Source organism: Sceloporus undulatus, chromosome 6, assembly GCF_019175285.1.
Source record: "Sceloporus undulatus isolate JIND9_A2432 ecotype Alabama chromosome 6, SceUnd_v1.1, whole genome shotgun sequence".
Lineage (NCBI taxonomy): Eukaryota > Metazoa > Chordata > Lepidosauria > Squamata > Phrynosomatidae > Sceloporus > Sceloporus undulatus.
In genome coordinates this window covers 39,200,346-39,214,624 of record NC_056527.1, presented here as the reverse complement: position 1 = coordinate 39,214,624, position 14,279 = coordinate 39,200,346, and the positions used below count along the sequence as shown (strand labels likewise).

General features: G+C 39.8%; 1 protein-coding gene across 3 annotated transcripts in view; it reads left to right on the top strand.

Annotated features, from left to right (window-relative positions):
- Positions 1-14,279, top strand: part of MACC1 (MET transcriptional regulator MACC1) — a 44,330-nt gene that overhangs the window by 7,696 nt on the left and 22,355 nt on the right. The window lies entirely within an intron of this gene.

The window sequence follows — 14,279 nt, the reverse complement described above, 5'->3', positions numbered from 1 at the left end:
CCCAAGTGCATTTTTGCACTGAATAACTCTTGCACTCCAAAGATTCTCACTTGACTAGAATTCTCCTTGTTAAGACACTCAAAAATCCATTTTCAACCAATTTGAAGAATATTTTAAAATATTATTTCCATGGCTAGTTGTGGATGCCAAACAGGTGAATGATGCAGTTGATTATTCTATAATACTGATGCAGACTGAGGGTGATGTCACCATAGAATTTAAGAGTGCATCATGTGGGAGAGCGCATTGGCTTACCTAAGGAATACCTGTGGTCTCCATCTGTGTCCCTGTGGCTGTATTTGAGAACTGCTGCATCAATGTGAAACATTGCTGGTGATTTTAGGTCCAAAACACACTGCAGAAATCATCCAATTTGAGACCCCTTTAACTGCCCTGGCTCAGTGCTAGGCAATTCTGGGACCTGTACTTTTGTGATACATTTAGTCTGCCACTATAAACTACAATTCATAGGATTTCCTAGCACTAAGCCAGGGCAGTTAAAGCAGTCTCAATCTGGATTATTTCTGCAGTGTGTTTTGGACCTTAGATCCCAACCTCCTCGAACAACAGAAATATGTAACAGATTGGGATTATATAACTGGAAGTTTTTAATAGTGATTGGCTACATAAAATGCTCCAGTGCAATTTTTTCCAGTGTTGTAGTCTCCTGCATGCCAAACTGTTTGAGAGCTGGAGGATAAACCGGAATTTACTTTTAGTTTAAATGAAGAGCCAGTGTGCTATAGTGGTTTGAGTGTTGAACTATGACTGTGAGAGGCCAGGGTTCAAATCCCTGCTCAGCCATGGAAACCTACTGGGTGATCTTGGGCAAGTCACGCTCTCTCAGGTTCAGAGGAGGGCAATGAGCAAACTCTCTCTGAACAAATTGTGCACCAAAACTCCTATAAGATTTACCTCAGGATTGTCAGAAGTCACAAATGTTTTGAAGTCACACAACAACAACAACAACAACAACAACTAAATAATCACTGGCCTTCAAGTTTACTTTACAGTGGCTTCAAATTAGCTACCGTAAATTTATCCTGTGGCAATGTGTTCAAAAGAATAACTGGTGTGATAGTCTTATTACTTGCATTAAAAATATCCTTTTCTTTAAAAAAAAGTAACAGAGTTGCTATTAAGCTGCTGTAGGAAAACAGTTGAGAAAAGAGATGGGCGGAAAAATACATTTAAGGTAGCATAGTTCTTGCTGAGGTTTATGTATCCTGTATTACAAATGGCAGTGTGTTCATTCATCATTCTTACTTATTTCTGGTTAGCAGTCTGGAAAGCTTGCTACTTTTTCTTTAATGCTTTTATTTCTGCCTATTACTTGTGAAACATTATTTCTTAATAAGCTAAATCAAAGTGCCCAGATGAGATTATATTACCAATTTATAAATGGTAATAGATATAAAACCTCTATATTTAAAAACCATTCTGTGCTTTACATTTCTGACTGACTGAGTGGTAAATTCAGTAGATGGTGCACTTGGTGGACATCCTGATTAAATTGACCATTAAGATGTTTGAATTTTTTGAGCTCTGGCTTAATTCCTAGATGTTTGGTGTCTATATAGCATTTTCAATGTGCTGTATTTTGCATTTTACCTGTAAAAAATTTAATTGTCTTGTATGGAACACTTAAATCTTTCTGAGGCCGGTTACAGACCGGCACTTGGGACGTCCGCAGGACGTCCCATTTTAAAAAAGGGGCGTCTCTTCTAGATGCCCCTGGGTCTAATACGGACTCTGTCCGTACAATATGGCGCCGGCCGTGTGGAACTTTATGTATCGGACGATGTGCGTCCGAACGTGTCGCGGCGCCTGTGACGTCGCGAATGCGCCCCTGGCGCCTCGCGACGTCACAGAGGCACCGCAGAAAGAAGCTCCATTTTGGAGCTTCTTTTTTGCTCCGTAAGGGAGCCGCGCGGTGTGGCTGCGATGGCTCACTTACGGAGCAAACGGCGGCGGCGGCGGCGGACTGCCTCAAAGCGGCGGTCTATAACCCGCCTAAGCTTTTTTCATCCTATCAAACTGCTCATTAATGGTACAGTACATTTTCAGTCTTACTTTTAAACACAAAATGTATTTTGGAATAAGTCACCCAGTCTTCAGAGTGTTGTGGAATGTATTGAGCAGTGTTGCCAATCACCCTAGAAGGAAATCCCCCTGAAAATCCCCCAAATGCCCCCAAATTCCCCGGGGCATCTGGGTCAGGGATGAGACATCCGGGTCAAGGGGCTGCAAAGCACTATGGGAAGGCAAAAGGGAGTGGGGACTTCTGGATCAGCCATTTTTTTGGGTGGGAAAGGCATTTTCGGCCAATTTTTTGGGCGGGAAGTGAAATAATTCCACATAAACGGAAAGGCTTTTAATTACCCAATAGGAAGGTTTAATTCCCCGGAAATTCCCCATAATTCTTTTATACCCGGAAATTACCTGGAAAGGCTTTTTATTACCCGAAAACTGGCGACACTGATATTGAGACCTGCATCCTGTTGATAATCTTTTCTAGAGTAGACCCATTAAACCAGTGCAATTTACAAACATATTGACTCATAATTCAACAATTGATTCAATGGGTATGTTCTAGCTGGGACTAACAAAAGACTCCCAGCCAGCTTGCTGAGTATTTAAGAGTAAGATACAGAATCAACTCACAACTGTGTGTTGAACTTTTCCAGAATGGATTGATTACTTATAGCCATACTGCCACATTAAAAGTACAGTATATTTGTGGGTCTTGGCCAGTGGCCCACCCTCCATTAGCACAGATTGAGCATTTCACTGTGGCAGCCCTGGTTTGAAGATGCCCTCTGATTCAGCTCCTTCAAATTATAATACATGTGTATATAGTGATGTGAATTCTTTGAAAGTCTGTGGCATTTCTTAGAATTACCATTCTGATTAATTAATAAAGGTATTTGTTACTGTCTGAGAAACTTTTTGATAGCTTCTCTTCAGTTCTAAAACCATGCTTTACTCCTGAGTGAATAATGGCCAAATCTGAGCTTGCAAAGTTATTGGAAGATGATGAATGGTCAGTGCTTCCTATAAATACATGCCCATTTGATAACATTTGATGTTTACCAACAATATTTGTCACCACTTTTTCTTAAGGAAAATCTTTTTAACTGAAAGGAACATAGTTTTCTTAAAAACAACAACAAAAAAACCCTTGTCAAGAGCTTAATCACAAACCTCTGGTGCGTATTTTTCCAGTTCAATGTGGTCAGTTATTTCTTCATCAGAAGCTTATGCAGTGCTTTCATTGCAAAACTATACTGTTCTGAGTTTCAGAGTAATGCAATAAAATTAAAATTAGCTTCCAGGCAAATTGTCTGCCAGTTTTTTTTCTCTCTGTGTAAGGCAGATGGTATAAGCATGTACTGAACATGCAATCTATGACAGCAATTATTATCAAATTATACATGGTTCTCACCTAGTGAACATTACTCCTCATTTTTCATTATATTGTGACAAAGTTAATTAAAGCCAAAGTGTTGCATAAAGATAATTGCTTCTTTATCTAGAGGGAAACCAGATATATATATACCACAGAGACATAACAAGTTCTGAGCTGCATGAAGTATGCTTGTTTCATTATGACAGATACGATAAAAAAAATTCTTTTGATCTTAAAATCCCGACAATTGGACTCATTCTTGATGGAAACCCTGTTTTAACTGGGTACCATTCTCGGGTAACTGTGGTGCCTTAGTACCTCCATTGCTACACTAGGCTAGAAAGTATGTATCCCCCCTCCAAAAAAACCCCACCAACCCCAAATTATATTCATATCAGAAATGGGCTGTGAGTGGTTATCATCTTGGTTTCACATAGTGTCACATAATACCCAGAGTGTTTTGCAGAGGCGAAATGCTCCTGCCTTAGAAACATGGCACAATATGTGGGTGGCCACCATGTTTCTGTGTTGGTAGTCCAAAATACCCTAAAGGCACCAGATCCTGTCTGGTCTTGGAAGCTAATCAGGGTGTGCCCTAGTTAGTAGTTGGACTGGAGAAAGCCAATGAATATCAGGTGCTGTAGGCTCTGTTTTGGAGGAAGGAACTGGTAAAACCTTCCCTGAATATTCCTTTCCTAAGAAAACCCTATGAAATTAATGGGGTCACCATATGTCGACATAGGACTTGAAGGCACATACCCACAGAGAACCATCCTTCCCCATCTCACACTGTCCTGAAAGTATAAAATTCCAGGACTTTGTTGGGAAAAAAAATATGACAGCTATGAACCCACTACTGCCCTTTACTAAGGTGTTTATGCTAGGGATGCCATAAGATGGCTTTTTCTAAGGCAGCCCTCAATGCAGAGGCAGTCTAGATTAAGGTCAACCCACAAATGTTGATGTTTAAGTATATCCATTTGCTGAAGGATTGTTCTTAAAAATATGAATAACAACAACAACAAAAGAATATGTTTGTAGTGGTCAACTCTTTGTTATTGTTGTTAACTGCCCTTGAGTTGGCCCCCAACTCATGAGACCCTATGGATGAGGCATCTCCAATAGCCCCTGTCCTCCACTACTTTACTTAGTTCTTGCAAGTCCATGCCTGTGACCTCTTTGATTGAGTCTTTCCATCTAGCATGTGGTCTTCCTCTTTTTCTGTTGCCCTCTACCTTCCGTAGCATTTTCTACTGAGTCATGCTTTCTCGTGATGTGTCCAAAGTACGACAGTCTCAATTTGATCATCTTGACTTCCAAGGAAATTTCTGGCTTTTTTGCTCAAGGTCCCATTTGTTTGCCTTTTCTCTTTGGTATCCTCAACACTCTTCTCCATCACCACATTTTGAATCTTCCTCTTATCTCCCTTCTTCACTGTCCAGCTCTTGCATTCGTACATGTTGATGTGGAATACAGTGGTTTGAACTGTTCAGACTTTGGTGCTCAATTGTATAGCTTTGCTCTTTAGGATCTTGCCTAGTTCTTTCATGGCCTCCCTTCCCATTCCTGGTGATCTTTTTATTTCTTGACTACAGTCCACATTCTGATCAGTGTTTGATTTTAGATACAGATCAACTCTATTAAGATTGAACAGTTGATTCCAAGATGAACATTTCTTCCATGACCTTTAAACCTTATGTGGTAAAGTATATGTTAGTAAGCTTCTGTAGAGCCTCATGTTTTCCAAAAGGTACTGTTTTGATCTAGTAGCTTATGGTTTTTGTGTAAGCCTTCTAAACTGAGCTGAGCTCACTGAATCAGATCAAAGCAAAGCATTTGCTGAATCACTGTAATGGATTGCTTTGATAAATTCATGCTGTTTGGTTAACAAAACAGATGATCTATATCATACAGTAGCATAAAAATAACTGCCAAAATAAAACAAAAAACAGCACTGTCCAACCAACTAAAAAATAGAATACTGCACACTGAATTAGTAGGGCTGAGAAGAATAGGGGTGCAATGGTATACCTTGCCCCCCAGCATTCTACACCTTACAACTTGCATGTGTAGTGTGTGTGCAAGGTACAGAGACTGTTCTATGTATCATGAGTAATGGGTGGGATCTTTTGCCTAATCCTTAAGTTTTCCACCCAGCTCAGGTGGGAGAAGTACCAGCACTGTACCATTACCAATCTGTACCAGTCTTGGTTGCTATGTTGCTTTCTCCTCCACTTTAACCGTTCCACCGCCATACAAAATTTCATGGCCCTAATTCCAGGTGGACAACAGGAAGAGAGAGAGGAATGCCACTGTTAAGTAAAGGTCTGGGGAGGGATAGATTGAGTCAAGGGAGAGAGGCAGGAGTGACAGGGGTCCACAGAGAAGGTGAATATTCCTCCTCTAGCACTGTCTTTTATGTATGAAAGTGTTGGCCTAATTTTTTCAGCAGGCAATGGTAGCGAGGAAAAGGATAGAATGAATAGATGTAGACAGTTGTAGTTGGGAAAAAACACTGAACCAAATCCAAAATCCATAAGCAGTGGTTACATTATGCAAACTTTTGCAGTTTCACTGATTTCGTCAATAGGCGAAGATGTTAGAAATCATACAGGAGAAAAATGATGACAATGTCAGAGTCACAGGCCAGCATTCTGAGATGTTGTCGGTTATGATAGTACTGAGGGATTTCAGTGTAGACAGAGGCTACTCCCTTTATTGTCTGTGTGAGGACCAGTGGAAGACAGGTAATAAAATTTCAACTCCATTAGCAACAGAAATGTAACTTCTTTTGAGGTTCAGCAATAGAGTAGGAAAGTGAGACATAGGGAGGAAGTCATAACAAGATCAGAACAAAGCCAAAGTTGTTAGATCTCATTTTGAACCAGAAGATGATACTGTATCCAGTAGCTAGTGCCTCCTCTTTAAAGTGGGAAGCTTGCTAGATTTTCATGATTCTAAACACCCAGGATGCCTCTCGCATTCAGGTTCTCTGCCTTTTATAAGCAGTTTTCCAAGAGATGCCTGCCATTAGCCTGTATGAATATACAATGGGAAAAGGGGGAGTGGGAATTAAGCGATCCAGCAGTACTTTTGAAATGAACTGGTTTATTGTAATATGAGTGCTTTTGTGAGCAGTTGGAAGCACTAATGGGAAAGAATTTGAAGACATAAAAGCAGAGCCAAATCATGCTGACTTGCCCATTTTTATGAAGATAAATTCACTCTATAAAGACATTGATAGATTACAAGGGACTGGCATTAAAGATACCAACTTTCAGCACTCCTCTTCAGTTTATTACGAAGCCATGATTTTAGCTCCAATGGGAAACAATAAAACAGGCTTCTAAGAATAAAGTGATGAGATGTGGAAAAATGGTGTTGTGGAAATGGCTCAGGAAGGGAAAGATCACCAAGGTCCAAAACATACTGCAGAAATAATCCAGTTTGGGACTGCTTTAACTGCCGTGGCTCAGTGCTAGGGAATCCTGGGAATTGTAATTTGTTATGGTCACAGAGCTCTCAGGAGAGTACCACATGCCATTTCTGCACTGGGAGGGATGTGGGATCTAAAACTCAAAAACAGATCCTATCTCATTTCCTCATCGCAGGGCAGATGGCAGCTCATATGCAACCCGGGCTTCTCTGGGTTTCTTGTGCAGCTTTACATAGACAGGCCATTGAGTCCAATCCCCTGCCATTTAGGAATACACATCTAAAGCACTCCAGAAAGATGGCCATCCAACCTCTGCTTAAAGATTTCCAAAGAATGAGAGTCCACCACCCTCCGAGACAGTCTGTTTCACTGTTGAACAGTTTTTACCACTTAGACATTCTTCCTAATATTTAGGTAGAATCTTTTGTGTGTGTAATTTGAATGCATTTATTCCTGTCCTAGTTTCCAGAGCAGAGACAACAAGCTTGCTCCACTTCCATAGATGCCCTCCCTCCTTTCATTTGCGCTTTTAACATGCAGTTGATTGGGAAGACTGGAGTGGAGGGGGGGGGGGAGAGAGGAGTGCAGATTGTCAATTAGTTTTCCCTAGGTTTGGTCTATGTATGTTGCAGAAGATGACACAAGAGCTCTGATGTAGCAGAATACATGGTTCCATTTGAAGTGGGAAATGTGGAAAAAACCTAATCTCATTACACATTTACCAACAGCCACCAGCTGGAACAAGGGTGGGCAATGTATAGTCTTTCCGATGTTCTTGGACTGCAAAGTCCCAGCAGGTTGAGCCAGTATAGCCAATAGTAAGGAATGCTGAAAATTGCAGTCCAAAAACATCTGGTGGGCTGCTTAAGTTCTACCACAGAACAGTGGTTATCCCATGCTGTCCCATCCTTCTTCTCATGAGGAAAAGGATGGGGCAGGACAGGGTGGGATGGCACCAATGGAGATCATGCATGCTCCCTCCCCTTGTGCCATCCTGTCCCATCCTCATGAGGAGGATGAGGCAAGGTGACTCCAACAGAGTAGACACACACTCCCTCCCCCTCATGCTGCCCCATCCCGTCCTTCCCCTAGTAGACAGTTTAGATCTAGTAGACAGTTCAACATTTTTTAAATGGCATTCTCTTCTCTTGTCTTTCATTAGGAATGATTAGGGTGAATGAAGTGAGTGTTTTGTTTCTCAGTATCCTGCAATTTTATGCCATTGTTAATCAGATCTCATCTCCCTCCACACCCCACCTTTGACTCAGCATTAGCCTCTATCCATTTCTACCAAAGACAAAACAATATTTTCTAAACAATAGCAAAAAGACAGTGTATGATATTTCATTGTGCTAGATAGCTCTAAGTAGACTATCCAGACTGGAGCTTAGATAAATTCCTTTTTTTTTTTACTCTCTCTCTCTCTCTCTGTCTCTGCTTCAAGTCACCTGTCAATTTATGGTGACTCCATGGATTTCATAGGGTTTTCATAGCCAAGGCATACTAGATTTGCAGTTGTTGTGTGCCTTCCAATCGTTTTCTGACTTAGGGTACCCTAAGGCAAACCTATCATGGGGTTTGCTTTGCAAAATTTGTTCAGAGGAGTTTTGCCATTGCCTTCCTCTGAGGCTGAGAGCATGTGACTTGTACGAAGTCACCCAGTGGGTTTCATGACTGACTGAGAATCAAGCCTTGCTCTCTAGAAGCATAGTCTAACACTCAAACCACTATGTCACACCAGCTCCCCAAATCTCCCATCCAGCAGGGCTAATGGCTGTAGGCCGCTGGAAGTTAGTCATAGATATTGTGGTCTTGATCAGAGGTATATACATATGCATATGCGTGCACACACACACACACACACACACACACACACACACCTGATCTAGACCACAAGATTCCATATTCAATGCTACATTTATTTGGCAGTCAGGTTTTCTGTTCTTAGACATTCCCTTTTTAAGGCATGTTCTAGTTTCTTCAGGCAGCGGCTTCTAGTTGTGTCAGTTTTCTGATTTTCTTCTGTAATTGCCTTGAGGGATTTTGCAGCAGTAGTGATGAAGCCTCTGGCAGTAACTAGCTGAACCACTTTAATAATGTCACAGAGGGACAAATAGTCAAAAGGTCTCTGGACTATCATTGGTTACATAGCTTAGATCAAAAATATCTTCCTCCATGAGGATTTTTTCTTCTTCTCTCACTTTAACAGGAACTTTTTGATCCCAAAGGTATCAATCAAAATTAAAAGTCTAGGGCTTTCCTTCCAGCAAAAAAAGGAATGCTTCCAGGTTACTGTTGTGTCAGTTATTTGCTGTAAATCATTGAAGTTATTTTCTTGCTCAGACTAAGGCTTGCCATATTAGAAAAATGGATTGAAAAAGTGGATCAAAAAACTTTTAAACCTGGATGTCAGAAATACCATTTTAAAGAGCTTCAATCTGATGTTAAAGGTCCTTAAGTGATCAGGACATAAATTGAACCTTATTCTGCTTCTTGGGGTTAAATATTTTAAAAAGCTTCTTCTGGAAATGGTCTTAAGGAGTGCACCACTCAAAAAATTGAATTTTAGGTGTGTTGTTAAAGGTGTGTCAACCATAGCAGCTTAAAGACCCATGTATTATTCTTATAAGGCTTGGCCTACATTAAAACCATTAGCTAAGTGAGGCCGCTGTTTTATCATGTTAATAGAGATGAGAAGACAGCAGTTGTGTCACAAAGATATAGCATGCACACATAGATAGGAAAACATGGAGGCTTTTGTTCTTGCTTTTGTTTTCCTCAAGTGCTACTCTACAGAAGTGTATAGGTAAGTGTATTTGTGTATCCATGTTGAAACCTCTTGTGACTGTCTAATTTATTTCCCATCTTTATAAGAACTCCCACTAGCCACCTGTCAATTTAAACAAGCCACTGAACAGTAAGGTACAAAACCATGATAACCTACCATAAGCTGAGTACCTCTCCTCTGAAATGTTTGGAACCAGAAGTGTTTTGTCTTTTGGATCCCCCCCCCCCCCCGCAATTTTTGAATACCTTCACTTGCATATTCATAATACACAATACAGATCTTAAATGGCATAGTATGTGCTGTTTGCAAGACTGGAGAGAGACATGATTGGAGAGAGACTGAGGATCTGTGAAAGGGCAGAAATCCCAGCATACTGTTTGGCATGAATCTCTTCCTCTTGCCATTTCACAGATCCTCCAGTCTTGTGTCTCATTCATTTGTGATTTGTGTTGTGTGTAACAGGCAAGGTAGACTGAGGACAGGATCTGAGAGATGAAGTCGCAGGAGTGCCACAGCTGCAGTTTTGAAGGTGGAAGTGGGTGGCTGATAGCAAAAAGTTTATGTGTTTGAAGGTGTTTTAGTTTTAGATTTCTGGATTAGGGATGCTCGACCTGTAGTAAAATGTAGATCATGCAACAAATATCATTATTATACATCATACACACTTGTAATTGAAGAAAATTGTCAGAAGTTAATTGCATACTTTCTTTGAGTACCTGCAGGTCCAATATCTTGATGTCGATTGTCTCATTGGCACCCACTCTGACTTTATGATTTGTTGAGGTCATGCTGTATGGCGTGAAATACAGTGGTGCTAAAAAATCTGACCATCTTTTTGGACTGCATTTCCGAACATTTTTGCCATTGGCTACGCTGACTTGAGTTGTTAGAAATTGCAGTCTAATAACCTCTGAAGGGCTGGGCTGCATTTTGCCCACTCCTGGTCTGCACTAGCTGTCAGGGGATTTCCTGAGATTTGGGCTGGGCATTCTTCTGGCTCTAGGTAGGGATTGAATCTGTAGGTAGGGGATTGACTCTGAACTTTCATGCAAAGCACACTCTTTGTCATTGAGCTATAGCTCCTCGTCTTTGGGCCCAAACAGACAGGCCAAAATAAAGCTGCTTTGGGTCACTATGGAGGCATACTATTTAAACAACGCATGTGTCCTAAGAGGCCAGAAACCACGCCAAAGCTGTGCTCTAATCCTTAGGACTGGGGCATAGCTTTGGCATGGCTTCTGGCCTCCTAGGACACATGCATCATTTAAACAGCATACCTCCAAAGTGACCTGAGGCAGCTTTATTTTGGCCTATCAGTTAGAGATGAATGTAGTGAACTGAAGCTGCTAATATAGCACAATAGTATTTGTTCTGCTTGTTGGTCTTTTCCCTTCTAAATCGGGTGAGCAATGTATGGTGTTGATGATATTATTGGACTACGTCTGAAGTCCAGCAATTGCCCTAACAAGTTGTCAAGACTGGGGCATTGTTTGCTATGCTGTCTAGGACTCATGGGAATTGTGGTCTGACTATAGCTGGAAGGCCACAAGTTGCCCACTCTTCTATTAAACTGGAAAAGAAAAGTAGGTTTTCTATGTGGGAGCTCAGACAAATGTCCTGTTTGTTTGTATGTGTCAATACAAATCTCAACCTGAATCTCATTGGCTGCTTCAGTTTGTGGTGAATTTTAGGTATGTGAGTCTAACTGTGATGCTCCTGAAGATTCTGAAATTGAGTAACACTGTTCAGAAAATTCAAAAATCGGATTTGAAATGTTGAGAAAATCATGTTGGTTTCACCTATGACTGTTGTGTTTGAGGTGCATTGTAGAATAAAACCCTTACTTATCAGTCTGTGCTACCCTTCTTGTCTGGATTATAAACTACTCATTTTATTTCAGTAGTAAATATATAGGTTGTGTCTCCCTTATCCAAAATGCTTGGGACTAGAAGTGTTTGTAATTTCAGAATTTTTTTTGGGAGGAGGGAGGGTATTTTAGAATATTGTCATATATATAATGAAATATCTTGGAGATGGGACCCAAATCTAAACATGAAATTCATTTACAATTCATATACATGTTATAAAGATAGTCTGATGATAATTTTATACGTAATACCTTAAATAATTTTGAGCATGAAACAAAGTTTGCTTACACTGAACTATCAGAAAACAGAGATGTCACTATCTTAGCCACCCATGTAGATGATTTTGGAGTTTTTTTATTTTTGAATTCTGGATAAGGGAGACTCAACCTAGAATAGGAATTGGAATGAAATATATAATTTAATCTCTGTGTGGGGTGGGAAAAGGCAAGGTATGAAATGGTCATGATCACTTTTTACCTCCTTGATTAATAAGAGACTTAAATGATAGGCCTACCTCAGTGGTGCTTTTGGGACATCTATGGGCCTCTTTTGTAGTAGTCTTCCTCACACTGGAGAAATTTTATTGGGCTAATCTAATACAGGTGTTTCATTTAGAAGTATATTGGAAAAATGCCAAGAGTGAATTTGCATCGGGGTGGAGGGAGGGATGGTTTGCTCTGTGTTTACATGCTGGTTGTATGTGAAAAATTAAATCCTAACATCAATACTGTCATTATACTCCCACTCTACAAAATACACTCTTTTTGTTACTCTGCTCAGGCACTTTTATTTTGATAGGTGTAGAATGTGCATCATTTAGCAGCTGTTTGTCTGCTTTCTGCTGTGCTGTCCCATTTATTTTGTCTCTGTACTTTCCTTATTTAATGTCTCTGTTAGTCTGAATCACATCAGCTTGACAGAGTACCACTGAATAATACCACTGTTCACTGAAAACATCTGAATGCTGTTCAGTAATATTTACATATGTAATGAAACTGCAAACTTGCTAGTATTTTTATTGCAAGGAAGACCTCTCTCTTTCTAACACATATACAATTTGCTGTTGGCTGTGAATTCGGGAACAGATTGCAAAGCCCTTTGTACTCAACAACATATCCTTAGCCTAGCAATAAAGCAGTGGTACTTTTGTCCTCTATACTTTATTTGCTTTCCTGTTATGTTCTGCATATTTTTTGCCATACAGAACAGTTTTTGCCTAGACACTTAAATGAGCCACTCTGGTTTCTTTCCATCTCTGTTTGAGGCAGATATAATGGAAGAGAGAACAAGATCAAATTCCAGAAGGTGCCATATAGAAACAAGGGTCTTCTTCTTGTGTCCAATATCAATTTGAGTCAGAAATATTTTAATTAAGATTCACAGAGCTTTCGCAGCAAAACTGATTGATGTGAATGATTAATATGGACCTGATGATCCTTATAGCTGTTTATTTCATGGTAAATGAAGTAATGTAACCTTATTGCTTCATGGTGTGACAATATCAAAAGGCATTTGGTGAGTAAGCTGTAAAACCTACTTTGTATCACTAATATGGAAATATCATTGCAACAATATATTGTTGTCATAGCTCCTGCTGTAAGTTTGCTAACTGATATCTGTAAAGATGGTATCATATACTGTTTGCGGCAAGTTGGAGGTAGATTTATAGTAGCATGTACTAACATGCATCTTGTGAACCACCTTGGGTTCCTTTTTTTGGGAGAAAGGCAGCATAGAAATGAAATAAATAAAAATAAAATAATAAATAATAAATATGTTCATTACTTTAATAATAAAAAAGTACGTATAGACCAACATTGATCGCTAGTATAGTATAGGGCTGAAGTGTTGGGCTAAGACTATGGGAGACCAGGTTCAAGTCCCCACTCAGCCATTGAAGCCCAGTGGGTGACCTTGAGCAAGTCACACTCTCTCAGCCTTGAGTAAAGCTGATGGCAAAACCCTTCCAAACAAATCTTGCCAAGAAAATCCTATGATAGTTTCACCTTAAGGTCACCCCAAACTGAAAATGATTTGAAGAAGGCACACAACAGCAGCACTACCAACAACACTTATCACTTGGGCAGAGGGAAGGGCTTTTCATAGGCACTATGTTTAGTTGTTATAATTTAAAGAATTTTTTTTTTGTAAGGGTCAATCCACACTTGACAGAGATATGTGAGTTGTGTGTTTAAGTAGTGTTTGTTTAAGTAGTGTGTCCTTAGAGGTCTTGACCCTTCCACAAATAGCATTGCGACCTTTTGGAGCTTAAGTGAGTATAGAAGGCTCTTAATATGACACATTAAACAAAAATGTTTAATTGAATAAGGAAACACACCCTTAGTCAGAAATAGTCGCCCAAATATATTGAAACATTAACTTGTTGTTGACCAAACTGCTTGGTCATTTTTTCTGCATGTCTCTGTGTCGTGAAGTGCAAATCTGAATATGTCTACTCATATTCCAAGTCTAAATTCAATGGGACGTACTCACCAGTTGTAAAAATTTATTCTACTCCTCACTTCCTGTATGAGACTTTCCTCATAACATTCTGAAAAGGATCACTGTATACTTTCTTCTTCCTATAGATTGAGTCTCCCTTATCTGGAATTCCGAAATACAAATAGTTACACCTTTGTTTTACGATAGTTCAGTGTACACAAATTTTGTTTCATGCATAAAAGTATCAAAAATATTGTGTATAAAATTTCCTTCATGCTATGTGTATCAGGTGGATATGAAACTGAATTTTGTGTTTAGACTTGGTCCCATCTCCAA